The sequence below is a fragment of the Temnothorax nylanderi genome, unplaced genomic scaffold (genome assembly GCF_030848795.1).
Source record: "Temnothorax nylanderi isolate EJ_2023f unplaced genomic scaffold, tnyl_v1.0 TNYL_tig0252_pilon, whole genome shotgun sequence".
NCBI lineage: Eukaryota > Metazoa > Arthropoda > Insecta > Hymenoptera > Formicidae > Temnothorax > Temnothorax nylanderi.
This window is the reverse complement of record NW_027249314.1, coordinates 183,600-201,749: the sequence shown is the minus strand read 5'-3', so window position 1 is coordinate 201,749 and position 18,150 is coordinate 183,600. Positions and strand designations below refer to the sequence as shown.

Below are 18,150 nucleotides of genomic sequence, written 5' to 3'. Positions count from 1 at the left end.
ACTAATAAAAATTTTAATGTAAAGTTTTAATGTAAAACCCAAACATGCCTAAATAATTTATAATTAAGATTTTTTAGGATAAAACTCTATTTATAATTTTATATGCCATGTATTTTAATACGTGTGTGTATGTGCATGTGTGTTTGCGCGCGCACATACATGCATACATACGAGTATATATGTATATGTCTGCATTATGATAAATGTTTATAAAGAATGAAAATAGATCTTTTATTTGTCCATTTCTTTATTCTGTATTTGGTAATAACAAATATTCTTCTACATAACTTTGCAAAGTTTTTGTTGCAAAACAAAAGCTTACAAATTTGTACCTTGGATACATCAAGGTTAATAAATTACGTTGCGTAAATTTGTACGAATTACACAGATAGATTTCACCAACGTAATATATTTCCTTTCTTTCAATACCTTCTCAGATATTAAGAGTATTTACAAATAAGATAAGTAATAATGTCTCTAAATGTAATAATATAGGCTTGTTTTCAGCATAAATATACTCTATTCGTTGCGACATTCAACCCAACATTAATGCAACCCCGACATTTATGCAAGAAACTAATTATACATGTAACATGTGAAATGTAAATATATAACAATTATTAATTTGTTTTTTACTCAACAATAAAAATTTTAATAAGATATATATACAAAAGTTTAATAAAGGTATTAAAACATAACATAAAGGTATTAAGACATAAGAAATTCAAAAATAAACTTATAAAAAAAATGTTAAAAACAATAAAAAGTTAAACATAATAAAATTGAACAATAATAAAACTCGATTTTGTTTCTTCACGTCATATTCTCTTCAGTTAACTTTGCTATTATCACTAATAGTTTAGTTCGAAATAATAAATTAAATACAACTCTGTATTAACTAACACATCTTTTCAGAAACACAATTAACAATTAGAGAAAATAGCTCAGAAAAATCCCTGTTTCCTTCACAAAACTGCATGCAAATTCGCCGAGAGTACAGTACGTAGAGTAATGATTGCAATACCGTTATCTGGAATATTGATATATCGCGCTATTCCAGATTCGAAATACCAGTGTTTCAATTATATCGGTATTTTGGCATTTATTAAAAATCTGTATACAAATTTTAAATGTTTAAAATAAAACAAATAAAATAAGCAATTATTTCTGATAGAGTTATTTAATGATATACCATATTAAAAGAGTCCTTGTAAAAAAAACTAAACTATAAGAATTTTAAAGAAAATTTCATTGTCATTTTCAACAGCTTTGGTGAAAATAACTTGTTTATATACAGAAAATACTGTTACATATACAGGATGTCTGATAATAAGTGTAACACCCGCCGTGGATAGGTATAATACAAGGGGTTAAACTGAATAGAAAAGTCCTTTACCGTTTTGCAATTTTTGCAATAAATAATAAGAATTTAATTAATAAAGCTCCGCGTATTAGCGTGCGTCCGCGCGATTCGACGAGAAAAGGTACCTAGCCCAGCGTTTACGATTGCTATGGCGCGCGGCGATTAGAAGGATTTCAGTTTAACTCTACCTATATATATATATAGTATATATATATATATATATATATATATATATATATATATATCCACGCCGGGTGTTACCTATATTTATATAGTTATACCTATTATCAGACATCCTATATATTGTTACGCCCGCGCTGAATCAACTCTTAGTTCGAGTCAAATAGAGCTGCTTTCGAGTAAACTTTAGATCTAGAGAAGATGTCGCTCATATCGCTAAGCGTTCTTCGTGACGACTAGCCGTTGTTTGAAAATGATCATCTTGGATTCGAAGTTGAGCTAGCGGACCGATCGGACGTGTGACATTGTGCTCCTCTGTATTTTATTACGAATAAACGAGTTATTTTCCAGTCCGTGTCTAGTTTTTTTCCGCGAGCTCGGGAGTGCGCGAGCGCGAACGCGAATGCGAGCAGTGCAGAAACACGCGAGCGAGTCTCGGGTCTCGGGCGCAACAATATACAAGGTGTTTCTTAAGTAAGTACAAAAAATTGGAGGGGATATTTCGTATTTTGAAAACAAAGCAGTTTACGATATATGTTTATAGGACCTTTTCTCCCTAAAATAAGCCACTTCAATTATCCGCTTCAATTTTTTGTACTTACTTAGGAAACACCCTGTATGTATATACGTATATGTGTAAAATATATATATTATACCTATATATACACATCTTTTGCATATAAAACAATTTAAAATAACCAATGCAATTATGTGGAAAAAATTAATTTAATGAAAATGTTAAAGATATTCCAAATCTTCATTTTTTATAGAATTCTTTTTTTACATATGTTGTCTTTTGTTGCTATGTGTGTATATAAAAGTAATAAGATGAAGTCATCAAAGAATTGAATATGCAAAACAAGATAGCTTATATTTAATATTGAAATATAAAATATAAGTTATCACAATATTTCATACTTTCAATTTCTCGATAACGTTATCTTAATACTATTATATTGTACACAATAATAGAATTAATTAATTGTAAAAAAGAAAAATATAACAAAATACAATCATGCAAATACAAGTGCAGCAAATAATACAGTCATTTTCTAAATCTCATAGAGTGGTTTTGCCACTAATATATTAGAGTAATTGCGATAGTCACTCCAAAAGAGAGGGTTGTCACTTTAATTTCAATAAATGCGGACACTCATAAGGTAGGAGTGAATTTTTCATTCAAATTTTTAGAGCGGCTACTCTATCGGAGTGATATATACGTCCTCACTCTAAAGCTATAGTGAATCACAATTTACTAAAGATCGACTGATAAATGACTCTAACAGAGTGAAATTTTTCACTCAAAATTGTAGAGTGAACATAATTCACTTCTATGGACACTGATCTGCACTCGAAAAGAGTACCCTTTCACTCAAATAGAGCGCAATATTTTACTCTTTCTTAGAGTAACAAATCACTCAAAGTGCACAGGCTCAATTTTTACTTTTCATTACACTTGCATTTCACTCGTTTTGAATGATATTTCACTCTTCGACTTTTAGAGAGCATAAATCGATTCTTTCTGTTATTATGTATATACACTGAGAAAAAAAAGCTGTTACTTCAATTAAAATGCTATCACGGGGTGCCAAAAACATTTTTGGCACCCCGTGATAGTATTTTAATTGAAGCAACAGCTTTTTTTTCTCAGTGTAAAAGTATTAAGATAAGGTCATCGAAAAATATTATACGAAATATTTTATATTTTATGTCAAAATAAATTATAAAATATCTCGTGAAGTATCCAAAATGTCTCAATACTTTTACATGTAAATAACGATATAAACATAAATAATAAGAATTAATTTGTGTAAGAAAACCCTTCTATAATTTCACTTGTAAAAGATGATTTCAGATTTCTTTAATTTCTCTACTTGCAAAATAATCGATTCTATCATGATACTCTTCTTAAAACTAACGTTTTCTCATTGCATAATTTTGTTCTTAAATTTTGCAGTTACGATCTGTAATACAAATCACTTATACAGATTAAATCACAATTGGAATTGTAGTTCTTGTTTCGTTGAAAATGACAGAAATGAAAAAAATAATTATGTGTGAATATTATAACAAAAATATATTTTCTTACTGGCGCTTGTCTTTTTCGAAAATACAATGAATGAAAAAGTACAAGTTTATTTTTTAAATAAATTACATTTTATATATAATTCGATCCTTCTGAACATTCTGTTCTATTAAAGTAAAGTAATAAAAATATTAAAGTAAGAAAAAGAATTAATAGTTTACAAAATATTTTACTTTATTCTGACTTCATATTTTGAAACAAAAATTTTTTTGTAACCCATTTTTCAATAACTTTAATATTTTTATGCTCTATAATACGATGAATAAAACAATATTAAAAAATGTACATTATTGCACTTAAGAAAAGATATAAACTGCAAGATGTAATTACATATTTTTGTAACATGCATAGCAGTAGATAAAAAATTTTATAATTAATATAATTTTATGTATAAAAATATTTTATAAAAAAGATATAAAAGTTTATTTTATTTAAAATACAAAAAAGAAGCTACAAAAAATATGAAAAAATTTTATAAACTATAAATGTTTTACAATTTTATCTTAATATTTTTTATATACAAATAATTAAGACTTGATTTATTTACTCTATCTAATAGATTTATTTATATTTATTATTCTAACAATTGCTATATAAGAAGAATGTATGATTTATTTACAAAAGAGATGCAATCACACTTTTATATTATTGCACTTGTGAAAAAAGAAAAAAAGATTAAATCTTGTTACACATCATTGAATTTCCTTCTTTTGTTCAACGAAACAAAAACTGCAACCTGTCTCAATTAAACACGCGCATATACGCGTGAGTTATTTTGTGTATTATATTATTATATTATACATAGTCTTGCCATAAATCTGTTATTAATTTTCTAAACAACAGACAGTCGGTTAAACTTCAGCACACAAACCGTGACATTATTAGTTATAGTTAACTATGACAACATAATAGAACAGCTGAGAGCTTTGGTCGTCATAGTTTATATTCACAATGGAATAAAAACTGTATTGCTGCTATAGCATTATTTGAAGTGGAAAAGAGTATTCGTGATATTTTTAATAAATTTAAAACATTAAATATAGCCAAGCAGTAGTTGTGTTTCGCGCAATTAAAAAGTTCAAAGAGACAGGTCATATAATAAAAAGAAAAGTGATGTGTAATCAGTAAAAACAGAGAATGCTATCCAAGCAATGCGTCAACGCATACGACGTAATTCATTGCGTAAACAAACAGTCGTGATAAGAGAAGTAAACATTCCAGCATTTATTAATCGTCCAAATTTATAAGAGTACAAAAAGTAATCATTTGCTAACAGATAAACTAGAACAAACCCGAAAAAAAATCGAGAACACTCTATATGTATGTGCGGAAGTAGTTCTTATTTTTATTAAAACTAAACTTTACCTTTCGATAATTCTGATTTAAATTTTGGGCATGTTAGAAGAAAACACAAGCTTAGAATTCTTCAAGTGAGGCATAATTGAAGGAGCAAAATTCTGCTAGAAATCATACGTACAGCGATTGACGATTGACCAAAGTATCTACATTTATATTATAAAGATATAAAGGCGAGCACTTCTAATAACTTACATACAGTTCTAAAGCTCCTTTTTTGTACTTTAAAAGATATATTTACATTAATTAAAATATATTCGTATTATATGTTCAAAGCACAAAAACAGAATTTAAGGCTGGACTGTATAATATATGTATAAATGGATTAAGCTAGTTAATTTTATATTCTCTTCTTAATATGCAATAAATTAAATATGTGGTTTAATGTATTTTATATAACGTTTACCCTTACGATATGTAACCTAATCTCTTTATACAAAATGCCAAATTGATATGCCGTATTATGTAAAATAAATATCGAAATGCTGGTATTGTTATCTCGGTCCGGTATTGCAATCACTGTAATACAGAGTCTTCAATGTTGCGAGAAAAATACAAGAATTATCACGAGAATAAAATCGCAATAAAAGATGCTTACATTTTTTTTTATGCGTCTGATGATTTTTGCGAAGAAATTATCGTTGTTACCCAGACTACGAATGATTCACACCGTCTCTTTTGACCGTTTGCAAAAGTGACTGGTGTCGCGCTCGGTTCCTCTTAACAGGAACAGAGAACGTAACGCGGAAAAGCGAATGGCACCCCGGCACCCCGTGGCTGTTTGACTTAATTTTACGAGGGGTCGCTCGGAACGACAAGGGCAGCATCGGAAGGGTGGAATGCGCGCGGTTGCGACAGCGGTGGCGGTTTAGCGGATAAAAATTATTCGTTTAAAGTCGAGAGGGAAGCGCTATAAAAGTGCAGTTAAGTTTTCCAGAGGAGCGCTCGTAGATTCTTCTCCCGCGTTTTCTCGCACGATAATAACTATAATTGAGTAAATAATCATATCTTAGGCACTGAAATTTCAAGAAATTAAAGCGCTGACTTTTATACTGTATGTACACATAATTTCGAGCTTCTCCTCTGAAGAGATTTCACTTTCGCAAGAGACGCAATGTTGCAAAATGTTTCGATGAACGCAATGTTTACACACGGATTTAAATCCTGTTAAGCTATGTCTCGATACTGTTTTTCGTACAGTTAACAATCTGATTGATTTCAAGTGAAAAACCGTCGCAAAAAAACATTTTTACCTAAAAATGTAGGTAAAAAATTTGTTATTAGTACCATCGAAATACATGATATACAGTACTATCCAAGGAAAGCGTTCAATTATAAAAATATTGATGGTATCGTAAATAAAATAATCGGATGTCGCAAGCCCTAACTTTTTTACATACACCGAAAAAACGAATGTAAAAGGAACATAACAGATTTTCGTCTCGCGAATTGAAAGAAATCTAAGAAGAGAGGAGCTAAACGCTAATGAAAAACCGAATGCTGCCTCTCACTGGAGATCTTATTTTACTCGAAAAATAAATATATATGTACGTGTATACGTGTGTGTGTGTGTGTGTGTGTGTGTGTGTGTGTGTGTGTGTGTGTGTGTGTGTGTGTGTGTGTGTGTGTGTGTGTGTGTTGTGTGTGTGTTGTGTGCGAGCAAAAAAACACCTGATATTTATGGTCCAGCTGATCGGCCGCTCCACTCGCAGATCGGATCTCACTAAATCACCAGTCGGTATACGCCTAGGAAGGAACTAGCCGCTTCTCCCCCACAGCCCATGGGCGGCCATAAGGTTCCGATGTACACTGACGCGAATGACGAAGGATGGAGGAAGAAATCGATGAAAAGAAAAAGTTGAAGTCCTATACGGCCTAATCTTGGCACGCCTTCCGAACGATGTGTCATATCTGAAAAACTATCCACGAGATAAAGATCCATATACACGTCTCATCGTATGGCATAATAATAATAAACATTTTTCAAAATGCACAATATGAAACTTCTATTGTTCAGGAGGATAAAAGAACTTGCGGTTTTGCATAAATACAAGCAGAATATTCAATGTTAATATTACTTTCGTTATTATAATATTATATTGAAAATGTAGTATTTTTCATATTGTTTTATTGTTGCGTCGCACTGCTCGCTTGTGTTCCTTTCTTTCGGGAGCGTTAGCGGCGAGTGCAGGAGCGCCCGCCGATTCGGGTGCGCGAGTGCCGATATATACAAGATGCGTCTCTTCGCGAGCAGTGCGACGTAACAATATCATTAAACTCAACTCTCCCAGTCTGATCTATAAAAAACAATTCATAGTAATATAAAGTACCGGTCAAAAGTATAATATTGCATCGCTTAATGGAAAGGGAAGTCGTTACTTTAATGAAGAAAGACGTACATAAATGTTATAAAATTTTATTTTAGTACTGTTATTTTATGCTTTGATAGGAATACTTTGAGAAAAAAACAAAGATTTTTATAATTTAATTGCGTTGTTTCATATTATCGTCGACGATTATTATAGTTTGTATTAAATTTTTAATTAAATATTACATAAAGTAAAGTCACGCACAAATAACTGTGTTTGACTCTTATAGACCACTTTTTCTTTTAAATTGTTAATTTTAATATCGAGAGTCTTTAGCTAATTAATTATTTATTTGTTTATCACAAATATATTGCACTTTATAATAGAAGTTTTTAATTTACTACAATATTCCACTTTGCACTTTACCAACTTTGCATACTCTCTGCTCTGCCATTATGTCCGCACAATATTTTAGTTAGAGCGTGTATTACTAAATACAACATAATATTTATGCCATAAAGAAATGTTCAAAGAAGATCGAGAAATAATGTGTAAATTTTTGTTAGGATATAAATACTGATACTGATACTGATAGTTTAAACTTGCCTGACAGCCAAATAGTAGGGGAGACCGGGGCCTAACCGTCAGTTTTTTTTTCGGTGCCGATTTTTAACAAGAAAATAAATAATTTTAGTTAAATGTGGTATACCACTGTAAAGAGTAAACCTTTAGCTACAAAATTTATATAGGAAATTTTTATCTACGTCGCTTTGTTTAACCGGTATAGAGCAAAAACGACAACGGTGGAAAAATTGAAATCTAAAAAATGCCGGGGTTTAACCGTCACACTGCATTTTCAATACATATACGTACATCTAATCCTGAAAAATGATATGATACATCTTAATAATTGTTTTTTAAGAGAAAAATATAAAAATTTATTTAAAATTTTTATGCGAAACATTATTAAAAAATAGTTACGAGGGTTCCTCTTTCCGCAGAAGTCACTCGCCCGACTTGTTTCACTCCTCGACGTCCGATGACTCTATTCGGTGTCTGAACGGTTGTAATTCCCGTCTCATCCATATTCCATATGCAGTGAGCCTGGAAATGCCCGGAAATGCCTTGGAAATGCACCCGGACTGCTTACTGACGGATTAACCCCAAACACAAGGTTCAGGTTTGATCGCCCACAAAATATTAGACATCAACGATAATGAAAAAACTACACTGGATTCGTGTTCAGCATGCATTACTCTTTATAATCACGTACCTCGAGATTTGGAGAGCAAATATTATTGCAGATATTACAAAATTTCCACGCGCAGAAAATGTAACTTTCACCTTCCGAAAACACGTTTGCCCTCGTAAAAATCATAACACGGCAGGTAACCTGCCGAAACTCCGTTGGTCACATGGGTACCATAAGCAGCGTTTACAATGTTAATAGCGAGTTCGCACAATATACAGGTTCCGAGATATTTGATTTGACGGTTCAACCCCGGCGACGGTTAGGCCCCGGTCTCCCCTATCTTTATTTGTTATTATTCAATTATTGTAGTCAAGAAATCATATTAATAAATATTTGCTCATTGAAAAAATAAAATTTTTTTTAATTCGTTCGATCTTTGATTGGGGTGATATTTTTTGCAATAAATTCTTTATAGTGATTTAAAAAGAATGCTTATTAGTATAATCAAAAGTTAAATCGACTACCTATCAATTCAAGTATTTAGATTTATTGTTCCAACAAAAAATTGTGTTTTAAAACCGACAAATAATTAATCAGCGCGCAATTTACTGAGTTGAAAAAAGTATACAAAAATATTATTATTAGACTACCAAGATCCAGTCCAACCGAAAGTGGCATCTTCTCTATAAAGCGGCCAAACTGACGTACAAAAACTTGACGCGCTCAGATTAGTTGTATTAAAAAAAAGAAAGAACTCTTTTATGCTTTTTTATAAGAGGTATTATTAATACATTATTAATATATTATTAATGTGTCATTAATGTAATATTATTATGTATTATTTAATAATTATCTAAAATAGTTATCAATATCTTTTTTATAAAAAAAAGAAATCTGCGCTTCAAAGATTTAACAATAAGTTTACGCATATTTAAGTATATTTATAATTACAACTTGCACGACTTTTGATAGTCAGTCCGTTGAGAGTTTGAGAATCAAGTTGCGTTGAATTTGTCGATCGTGAAAATGTACATGCAGTGAAAGGAAGTAGGGTAGTTTGATCTGATTAGCGAGTATCGATCGTCTTTGATGAGCCGATTATCCGACTAGGTCAAGGTGGCTTTCTTCTGGGTCATTACACCAGAAATTATAATTGTATCGCTTCTTCCACGGGTAGCACACGTTATTTGTCAGTTTTTAAATTGTAGATTTCCATTGATTTTTTACATAACACTTATAAATTGAAAAACTTTCTTAAAATCTTACGATTAGTCTTACAATTAAATAGTTGTTAGAGATGTAGATACAATACTAAAAAATAATTAATACAACATGTATTTTATTTCGAAAATTGTTTATTCTAATATTATGCATAAATACTATGTAATAAGAATTTTTTAAATCTTTTTTTATAAATATCTGATGATTTAATATGTATCTCTTCTATTTTAAACAGATTGTTAAATTATAAATTTATTTACATTACATTGACGGAAATAATGATTAAAATTAATGCTTAGAGAAAATTACTCTTACTTGGAAAAAGCCACCATTTCTCGACGAATTCAAGCAAAACTAGGTCAAGGTGGCTATCTTCTCGTAATCCCCTTACTTCCTTGAGTCCCTACAGATTTCATTTATTCGTTCATTTGACGAATGTCAAAATTTATCGGCGAACATATAGATATGTTCGTATGTACATACCTGATTACATAAGTATGTGTGTGTGTGTGGGTGTGTGTGTGTGTGTGTGCGCGCGCGCGCATATCTATATGTTGCATGTCTCTATATGACCTACGTGCCGCGTCATCAACCACCGCGAACCTACATCGTCATCAGAAGTGAAAGATGCTGGCATCGCCGAATCTTTCCTTTCTCCACCTTCTACACGTAGTGAGAGTAAACGTGACGTCACCGACTTAAAGCTGCCGAACGAAATGAACGCTATCGATTGATTCGTACTTTGCGGGCGGAGATTAGAAGCCAGTAAATTTCAATAAGTTTATTTTTCAGTGATACTACTAGGGTGCAAAAATTAATAGCTCATTTATATTAATTATAGTGAAAAGATATAATCGATAGTATAAAATTTATATATTTATTATAAGACTTTTATATTCCCTCATGTTTTCACCATGGGAAATTGAATTCATCGATTTCAATATAAGTAATGATTAATTATCATTGAGATAACCAGTTAAACAGCGCTATTAAATGCTTATACAAGATGTCCGATAATTACCGTGTCATCTATCGTGGGTAAGTAAAACGGATTAAGCTGAATAAAAAAGTTCTTCACTATTTTGTAAGTGTCTCAATAATTAATGAGAAATTAATTAATAAAGATCCACAAATCAGTGTGCGTCCGTACAATGCGACGAGAAGAGGCAGTGTTTACGGTTGCGAGGTATTAGAAGACAAGAAACCTTGTTTACAAAGCGCTTCTGATGCCGCGCGTCTAGCAACCATAAATTCTGGGCTGCTTCTTCTTGTTGAATTGCACGGACGCACACTGATTCAAGGATCTTTATTAATTAATTTCTCATTAATTAATGAGAAATTAATTAATACAGATCCTCGAATCAGTGTAATTATTGAGAAACTTACAAAACAGTAAAGAACTTTTCTATTGAGTTTAACCCGCTTCCCACGAGAGGTGACGGTATAATTATTAGAATATATGGAGGGGTAAAAACCACAGTGGTGTAAGTCAAATTTTTAAAAATATTTTTTCGTGTGCATAAATGCAATTTATATATTAGGGGTATTCAAATAAGTTAGAGTTTAACGGTTTGACAGGTTATATCGGGTTAAAGTCGGGTAAAAAGTTAATTTTTAAACTTTTAACCCAAAGATTAATGTGATAGGTTAATGAGTCACTTGTGTATTTTGCTTAACCTTAGAGAGTAGCGCGCCCAAAGTTAATTAATTAACTTTTTACTCGACTTTAACCCGACATAACCTGTCAAACCGTTAAACTTTAACTTATTTGAATACCCCTATTGTATAAATTGCATCTATGCACGCGAGAAAAAATTTAAAAAAATTTGACTTACGCCACTATGACTTTTACCCCTCCATATATGCATGGTAATTACTAGAATATATATATAGGGTGTCTAATAATTGGTGTAACATTTGCCGTAGGTAGGTAGAAAGGACTTTCGTAAGATTCAGTTGTGTTATGATGAAAATTGACATTATTTTGAACACACTTTATAAAGATAGGGTAAATGCCTAGATTAAGAGTGATCTCACCGATTTCAATGACCTTGACATATATTGTCAAGAACATGGCTCTGACAAACTTGCAAAAAATTATAAACAAAATAGTTTAAAAAATATAATAGTTTGTGTCAATGCTAAGGAAAGTAATTTGCTGATATGTGTGTACTGTCTATACACATGTCTATACACACATATCAGCAAATTGCTTCCCTTAGCATTGACACAAACTGTTATATTTCTCATTTACTTTTGTTAATAATTTTGTGATAAACAACGAGCGACGACTAAAACTTTTTGCAAGTTAGTCAGAACTATGTTCTTGACAATATAGGGGAGACCGGGGCTTGTTGGCACAGTTTTTACAATTTCGGCATTTGATTTTTTAAACAATTAATTATCATGATTAAACAGTACTAATTTCTCTACATTTTCATGCCAGGAATGATCCTGTATACTGTACAGTTTCTTTGTAATAAGTGAAATACGAACATGCTGCATTGTAGCCAGCTTGCCCCGATAGTGGGGTAAGTTGGCTATACGACAAAGTCCATGTTAAATTAATGAAAACGTAATATAAATGCAAAACAGATAGCAGATATGTACTTTTTTTGATAAAGATTGTATCTTTTAAAGTTATTTTGTAATGATCGAATAGCAAAATGCTGTTGCAGAAAAACAATTGTAAAATATTTTAGATGTAGCTTTCCTTCAATATAAAAATATTAAATTTAAATATATATGCTTCTATCAGCATTGTAGGTAGCAAATCACATGTTCACACACGTCTCACGCACGCGGCAACAGCAAGTCAAGCTAAGCGTGCCTTAATATGAATCAACATACCACATCCCTACATACGTTTGATTTCAGTCATATTATTACAATAAATTACTGTTGTTACTTAAAATAACATGTCGTATAGTAACAGAAACTTTTTTTCTAACTATAATAATAATACGTCACTTAGATTTACGTCACTTCTCAGACTGAAGAACATTAATACGATATTTTAAAACGCTCGAAAATTTACTTGCCACCTCTTGAATCAGAGTTTTCCCTTTTTTTATTGTAATACTTGTTTGATTTAAATAAAACTTTAGAAAAAGTACCTATATTATATCTAAAAGAGTTATTTTGTGATAACTTTTCTATTTTGTTTCTTTCGCCATAAATATATAAACGGAACGCAATGCCAACTTGCCCCTTGTGCCAACGAGCCCCGATCTCCCCTATGTCAAGGCCATTGAAATCGGTAAGGTCGCCCTTAATCTAGACATTTACCGAAAGTAGAGATTTTTTTTTCAGAAATACAGTATTAATTCGCATACTAACCATTACGCATTTTCTTGATTTTACATTTTTAATTTTTTTCCTTTCCTACTAATATTTACATGCTCAATCAATCAATCGACTGTTGTCAGCGTAAAGTCCGCTATAAATTCGCTACAGAGTCATTATATTCCCATTTGGAAAAAATAAGTTAATCTTGCATTTTTAAAAATACTTTTACACACAAAAATTTATAATTATGTGCATCTTATGCCCTCGTTATGTTTCAATTTGCGTTTAAATTAATTTTTGTAGCAACAATGATTACAAAGTTATCGGATGTGAAAATATTTAGTAATCACCCTGTATATAAGCAAATGTTTAAACGACATTAAAGAAACAAGTTTATATACAAGATTAAATAAATTGTCGATTTATACATTTTATTTAAAAATTTAAACAATAAGCACAACTTTTCATGATTTGATTTTGATAGATTAAAAATGTAAATAAATCTTGGCTATAAATTCCAATTTTGACAATTCTGCTATCTCTCTGTCTATCTATCTGTCTGTCTGTCTGTCTGTCTGTCTATTGCAATTGGTACGGTCATGCGTATGTGTGTGTGCGCGCGCGCGTGTGTATTTTTCCTGCAGAATGCGTCGAGAAAATGAGTCTAACACGTATCGTTTTATAGTTATTTCAACCTAAAAAAGCCGAAAAATGGCATTTTTGGCACTTTTAGGTACAAATATCTCCGAAACCTGACGTGATAGAGTAATTCGAGCAACGGATTCGGTTTCAGCACGCCAAAATGCTTCGGAACAACTATTTGAGATCTGAGGATAAAAAAAGTCGAAATTCGTCAGCCTGTGTACACTGTTGGAAAATTTTTATAGTTTTGTTAAAAAAGGTCCTTGTTAAAATTTTTGTGTAAAATAATCAACACATACATGTGTACCCAGATAGCACAGCTGATCTTTATGAATTCAAAAAGATCTGAATCTGATCTTTATGAATTCATAAAGATCAGCTGTGCTATCTGGGTAGATTTAACATATGCCTACTATGTTAATTGAACTTTACAAATTAAAAATGTAAAATTATTAAAATAATTTTAAAAATATGTTAAAGTAATTTGAACGTATTTATTAAATGTGTTAAAATTTACAGAAAAAGAGTGTTGATTTTATCTTACAATTTTAACTTCAACATAAAAGTTATGTTAATTGTACACATAATTAACCTCAAATTACGATCAGAATTACATTTCCTTTCTGTTGAAATATTTTAACATAGTATCGGTGTTACTATTTAACACATCCATATTATGTTAAATTAACACAAAAATTTGAGTGGACTGTTTGGGACATGTAATTTATGTTATATTTAACACAAATTTTCCAACAGTGTAATTAACAGCATCATGTTGTACTCTTATACTTTTTCTAATATGCAAATATTTGTCACAATACATAATCTATGTTATTTCAACATATAAAGACAGACATAAATTACATTATATATTTTGACATAAAAAATGTATAGATTTCTGAGAAAATATTAATTTTCTCTCTTTATAACAAATATTAATTTTATATAGATAATAAACATCATATTTTATAAATATTTTTATCAAGTACTTCAATTTTTTGCGTATTAATGTTTCTTTTTATTTACTTATTACATTTAAATTAATTTAATAATAAATTTAATAATAAATAAGTTACCATTAAATTATATTTTTGGAGAAATGCGACATTTCCCTCATACAGTCATTTCTTTATTTATGACTACAAATTCAAATGTGTACTTGCAAGCAAGTGAATGTGAGTAGATCATCTACAAGGGAAAAGAAGGCAACTTCTGAAGCAGAGGGGTTATTGTAGAAGATAGAGATAGGCCACGATGCCAGCGTGACTTGACAATAAAGCTCACTTCCGGTTCGTCCTCGAGGTTCCTCCCCTCGTCAGCCCACCTGTTTCGACACTTCGACACATAGCTCGCTACGGCATTGACTATCTTGCCTATCGCCCCGGTCTATGGGCCGACCGACTATTTGTCATAACGTATGACAGTTATAAAACGCGAAACTCGAATGTTCAAACAATCCTTTCTCTCCTTCCTTCGCTTCCCTCTTCTCCCCTTCTTTCGACGATGATAAAAATATCGGATGATGTTCCTACATATGTATGAGCACATTTATAATAATAATATAAGTAGGCAGTAACTTAAATTTAGTCGTAATAATGTGATTACAATTGTTTAACACAGTCATCTTTGATCATTTATCTTAAAAATATATAGAATAAAATAAAAAACATCTCTTATAAGATATTAACTTTTCAATAATTATTCTTAACTATTGTATCTTTTATAACAAAAACAATACAAATAAGGTCTCACTGATTGCGATAAAGTTTACTTTGAAATTACAGGTAAATATATGCACAATAGAAAAAACAAAATTTTTATGTAAAAATACTGTCATCGCTTAAGTTAATTTACACATTTGAAATTAAATTCCATAATATAAGAAATTTTAAAATACAAGTATTTTCGAAAAGTAGTAAGTTTTTATAAACCTAGATTTAATTAAGCCGAAAGCTATCATAACGAGAGAGCCAAACGAATCTGTTGAAACGAACGAGCAGTCAATCTGTCAACTTGACATGCGACGTCTGCCACGGGGATTCTACGAGGGTCGAGAACAAGCCATTGTCAAACGACCCTTGTGGACAAGTCTATTAAATCCTCATTAGAACTTTATCCTCATCCGTGTCTGACAATCGTTGACGTTGAAAGCTCATGGAGCTTTTGTATGGCAAAATTTGTTTCAATATCACTATATTCTTGCGAACGTAAAAAAATAAATCAATCTTATACTCTCCTCAATTATTTTCTTATCTTCATATTTATCCTTTGCTCGTTATATAGGAAGACTATATCCAACTAAAGATATATCTCTGATATCTTGAGAAATGTACACTATTTATTTCTACAATATTAATGGAAATTTTAATTCTGGTATTTAAATAATCACGATAATTTAATCACAATTTTATTTGCAATCTGATTTAATATACTTCCTACACAATCCTTGAATTTATCCAACAAGATTTGGTTTCTCAAATTTTGAATATTCACTATTTATAAACAATATTTTTTATGTTAAAAAAATGGTAAGATAATATTTAAATATCAAAACAAAAAAGAGGTTTCTAAATATCACGTTCTATCTACTAGGAACTTAAACGTATGGATATTTTTTTTACCTAATGATTTTTCTTGTGTAATCAGAGTGGGTTGATTCTTTCATGTCTGACTTTTCTTAAGAAAAGGAACATGTCCGGTTCAATTATTTTTAAAAATTCGCGGAGCCGCTGAACGAAAACGATGTCAAAACACAAAAATAGCGAATCCAGTATAACATGTGTAAAAAAAGAAAATATTTTCAAATTTTAATATAAGTTTACATTGAGATATTTTCAAGTTTGTAAAATATATCTATATTCAGTTTATATAAAATAAAATTTAAAAAATGTAATAAACCGTATATTGACAAAAACTACATAATTAAAATCCGAAAATTTTCAGCCTAATCTATATTTGCAAGTATCGATTAATAGTATCGTTATATTTTATTATTGAAGTGCAAGAGATTCAAGACTTTCATTTATACCTTATACAGGGTGTTTATAAAGTCTGTTCCCATCCTATATTTTGAAAACGGTTCAAAATTATGAAAAACCGCGAAATAAGTGTTCGATCATTTCGAGGAGCTACTCATAAGGGGTTGGGGAGGTTGACTCTTCCTCGTAGCCCCTCGAAATGATCGAACACGTATTTTGCGGTTTTTCATTATTTTGAGCCGTTTCCGAAATATAGAGGATGGACAAACTTTATAGACATTCTGTATATATAATTTAAAAAAACATCTCATTATAAATCTCTGTATTATATTTATATTTATATTTATATTTATATTTATATTTATATTACAGTCATGTTTGTACAATCGCTACCGAGTAATATACCACATCAAATATTTCACATTTATTGCTAAATTGAAAAATTTTCACTTATTATTGAAATAATTAATTTAGTTGGATTAATTGGATCTAATTAAGCTTTATGCATTAAAAGATTTTGCCCTGAATTATTGTCTCAAAAGATGATATTTCTATTCTTTCTTTTTGCAAAAATTGCAGATTTGAAATTAACAATATTATTAACAATATTGTTGACAATTGACGGAACGAATTCAACGATCTATGATTTTGTGACTTTATTTTTTATTTCAGCCACAGAGAATTTTTGAAAGTCGCTTCCGTAGGAAGAGAAGAGATGTATCTTTTTGACCAATCAGTCCACATGTCAATACCACAAAAATAATCAGACTCAGACAAAAAATAAGAAGAATCCCTTCAATGGAATTGCTTTGAATCGATTTTCAGTATGATGGAACTCTCCCCTTACGACATTTTGAGGAGAGAGAGGGAGCAATAAGGAGTTATAAAGATACGACGAATTATAGGTCGTTACATTTATCTCTTCAAATCCTATTAAGTGGTGTCATTTTTTTTTCAAATAAGTTTTTATTTGAAAAATTTAACCTTTCCTTCAAAATCTCATCGAGGGAAGATGCGGTTCCCGCATACTAAAAATCATCTGAAAGTAATCCCATTGAGAAGAGGGTTTCTTTATTTTCCGTCTAAGTACAATCGTTTTCGAGATATATCGACGTTGAACAAATTGATTAAACAGAAATAATGATACCCTCCTAGACACAATTTTTCAAAAAAAAAAAAATACGCTTAGGTATACCCTTAGGTACATTTCCTTGTTAATATACACTGACGATCCAGAAGAAATATGCGATATCTAGAATCCTCCGTATGAACTTGTAAAGGGCGGTCTTGGCAGTCCCGGCTTTCATTCTCTCTCTTACTTTCAACCAGGCTGCGGGTTTCGAGACCGGGAAAGAGGTGAACGTATTGTTTACCGACGTTCCATCCCGATGGTTTCATCGCCGAGCAGCAATGTCAGCAGAAATGGCGTTGCAAATAAAGTGAGGGAAGCGGAAAAGACCGACGGGTTCGTTCATGAAATCGCGCGCTGCGTGCTCGTGTTTCCAAGTAGCAAAGCCAGTCGAGCGTTTGCGCAG

General features: G+C 31.1%; 1 protein-coding gene across 2 annotated transcripts in view; it reads right to left on the bottom strand.

The window, feature by feature from the left end:
- Nucleotides 1–229: 229 nt before the first annotated feature.
- Nucleotides 230–18,150, bottom strand: part of Tj (traffic jam) — a 45,207-nt gene continuing 27,286 nt past the window's right edge. For both annotated transcript variants that reach the window (XM_071718501.1, XM_071718500.1), the window contains one exon: nucleotides 230–6,904. The gene's annotated coding sequence lies outside the window, so the exon portion shown is untranslated. The remainder of the gene's footprint in view (nucleotides 6,905–18,150) is intronic.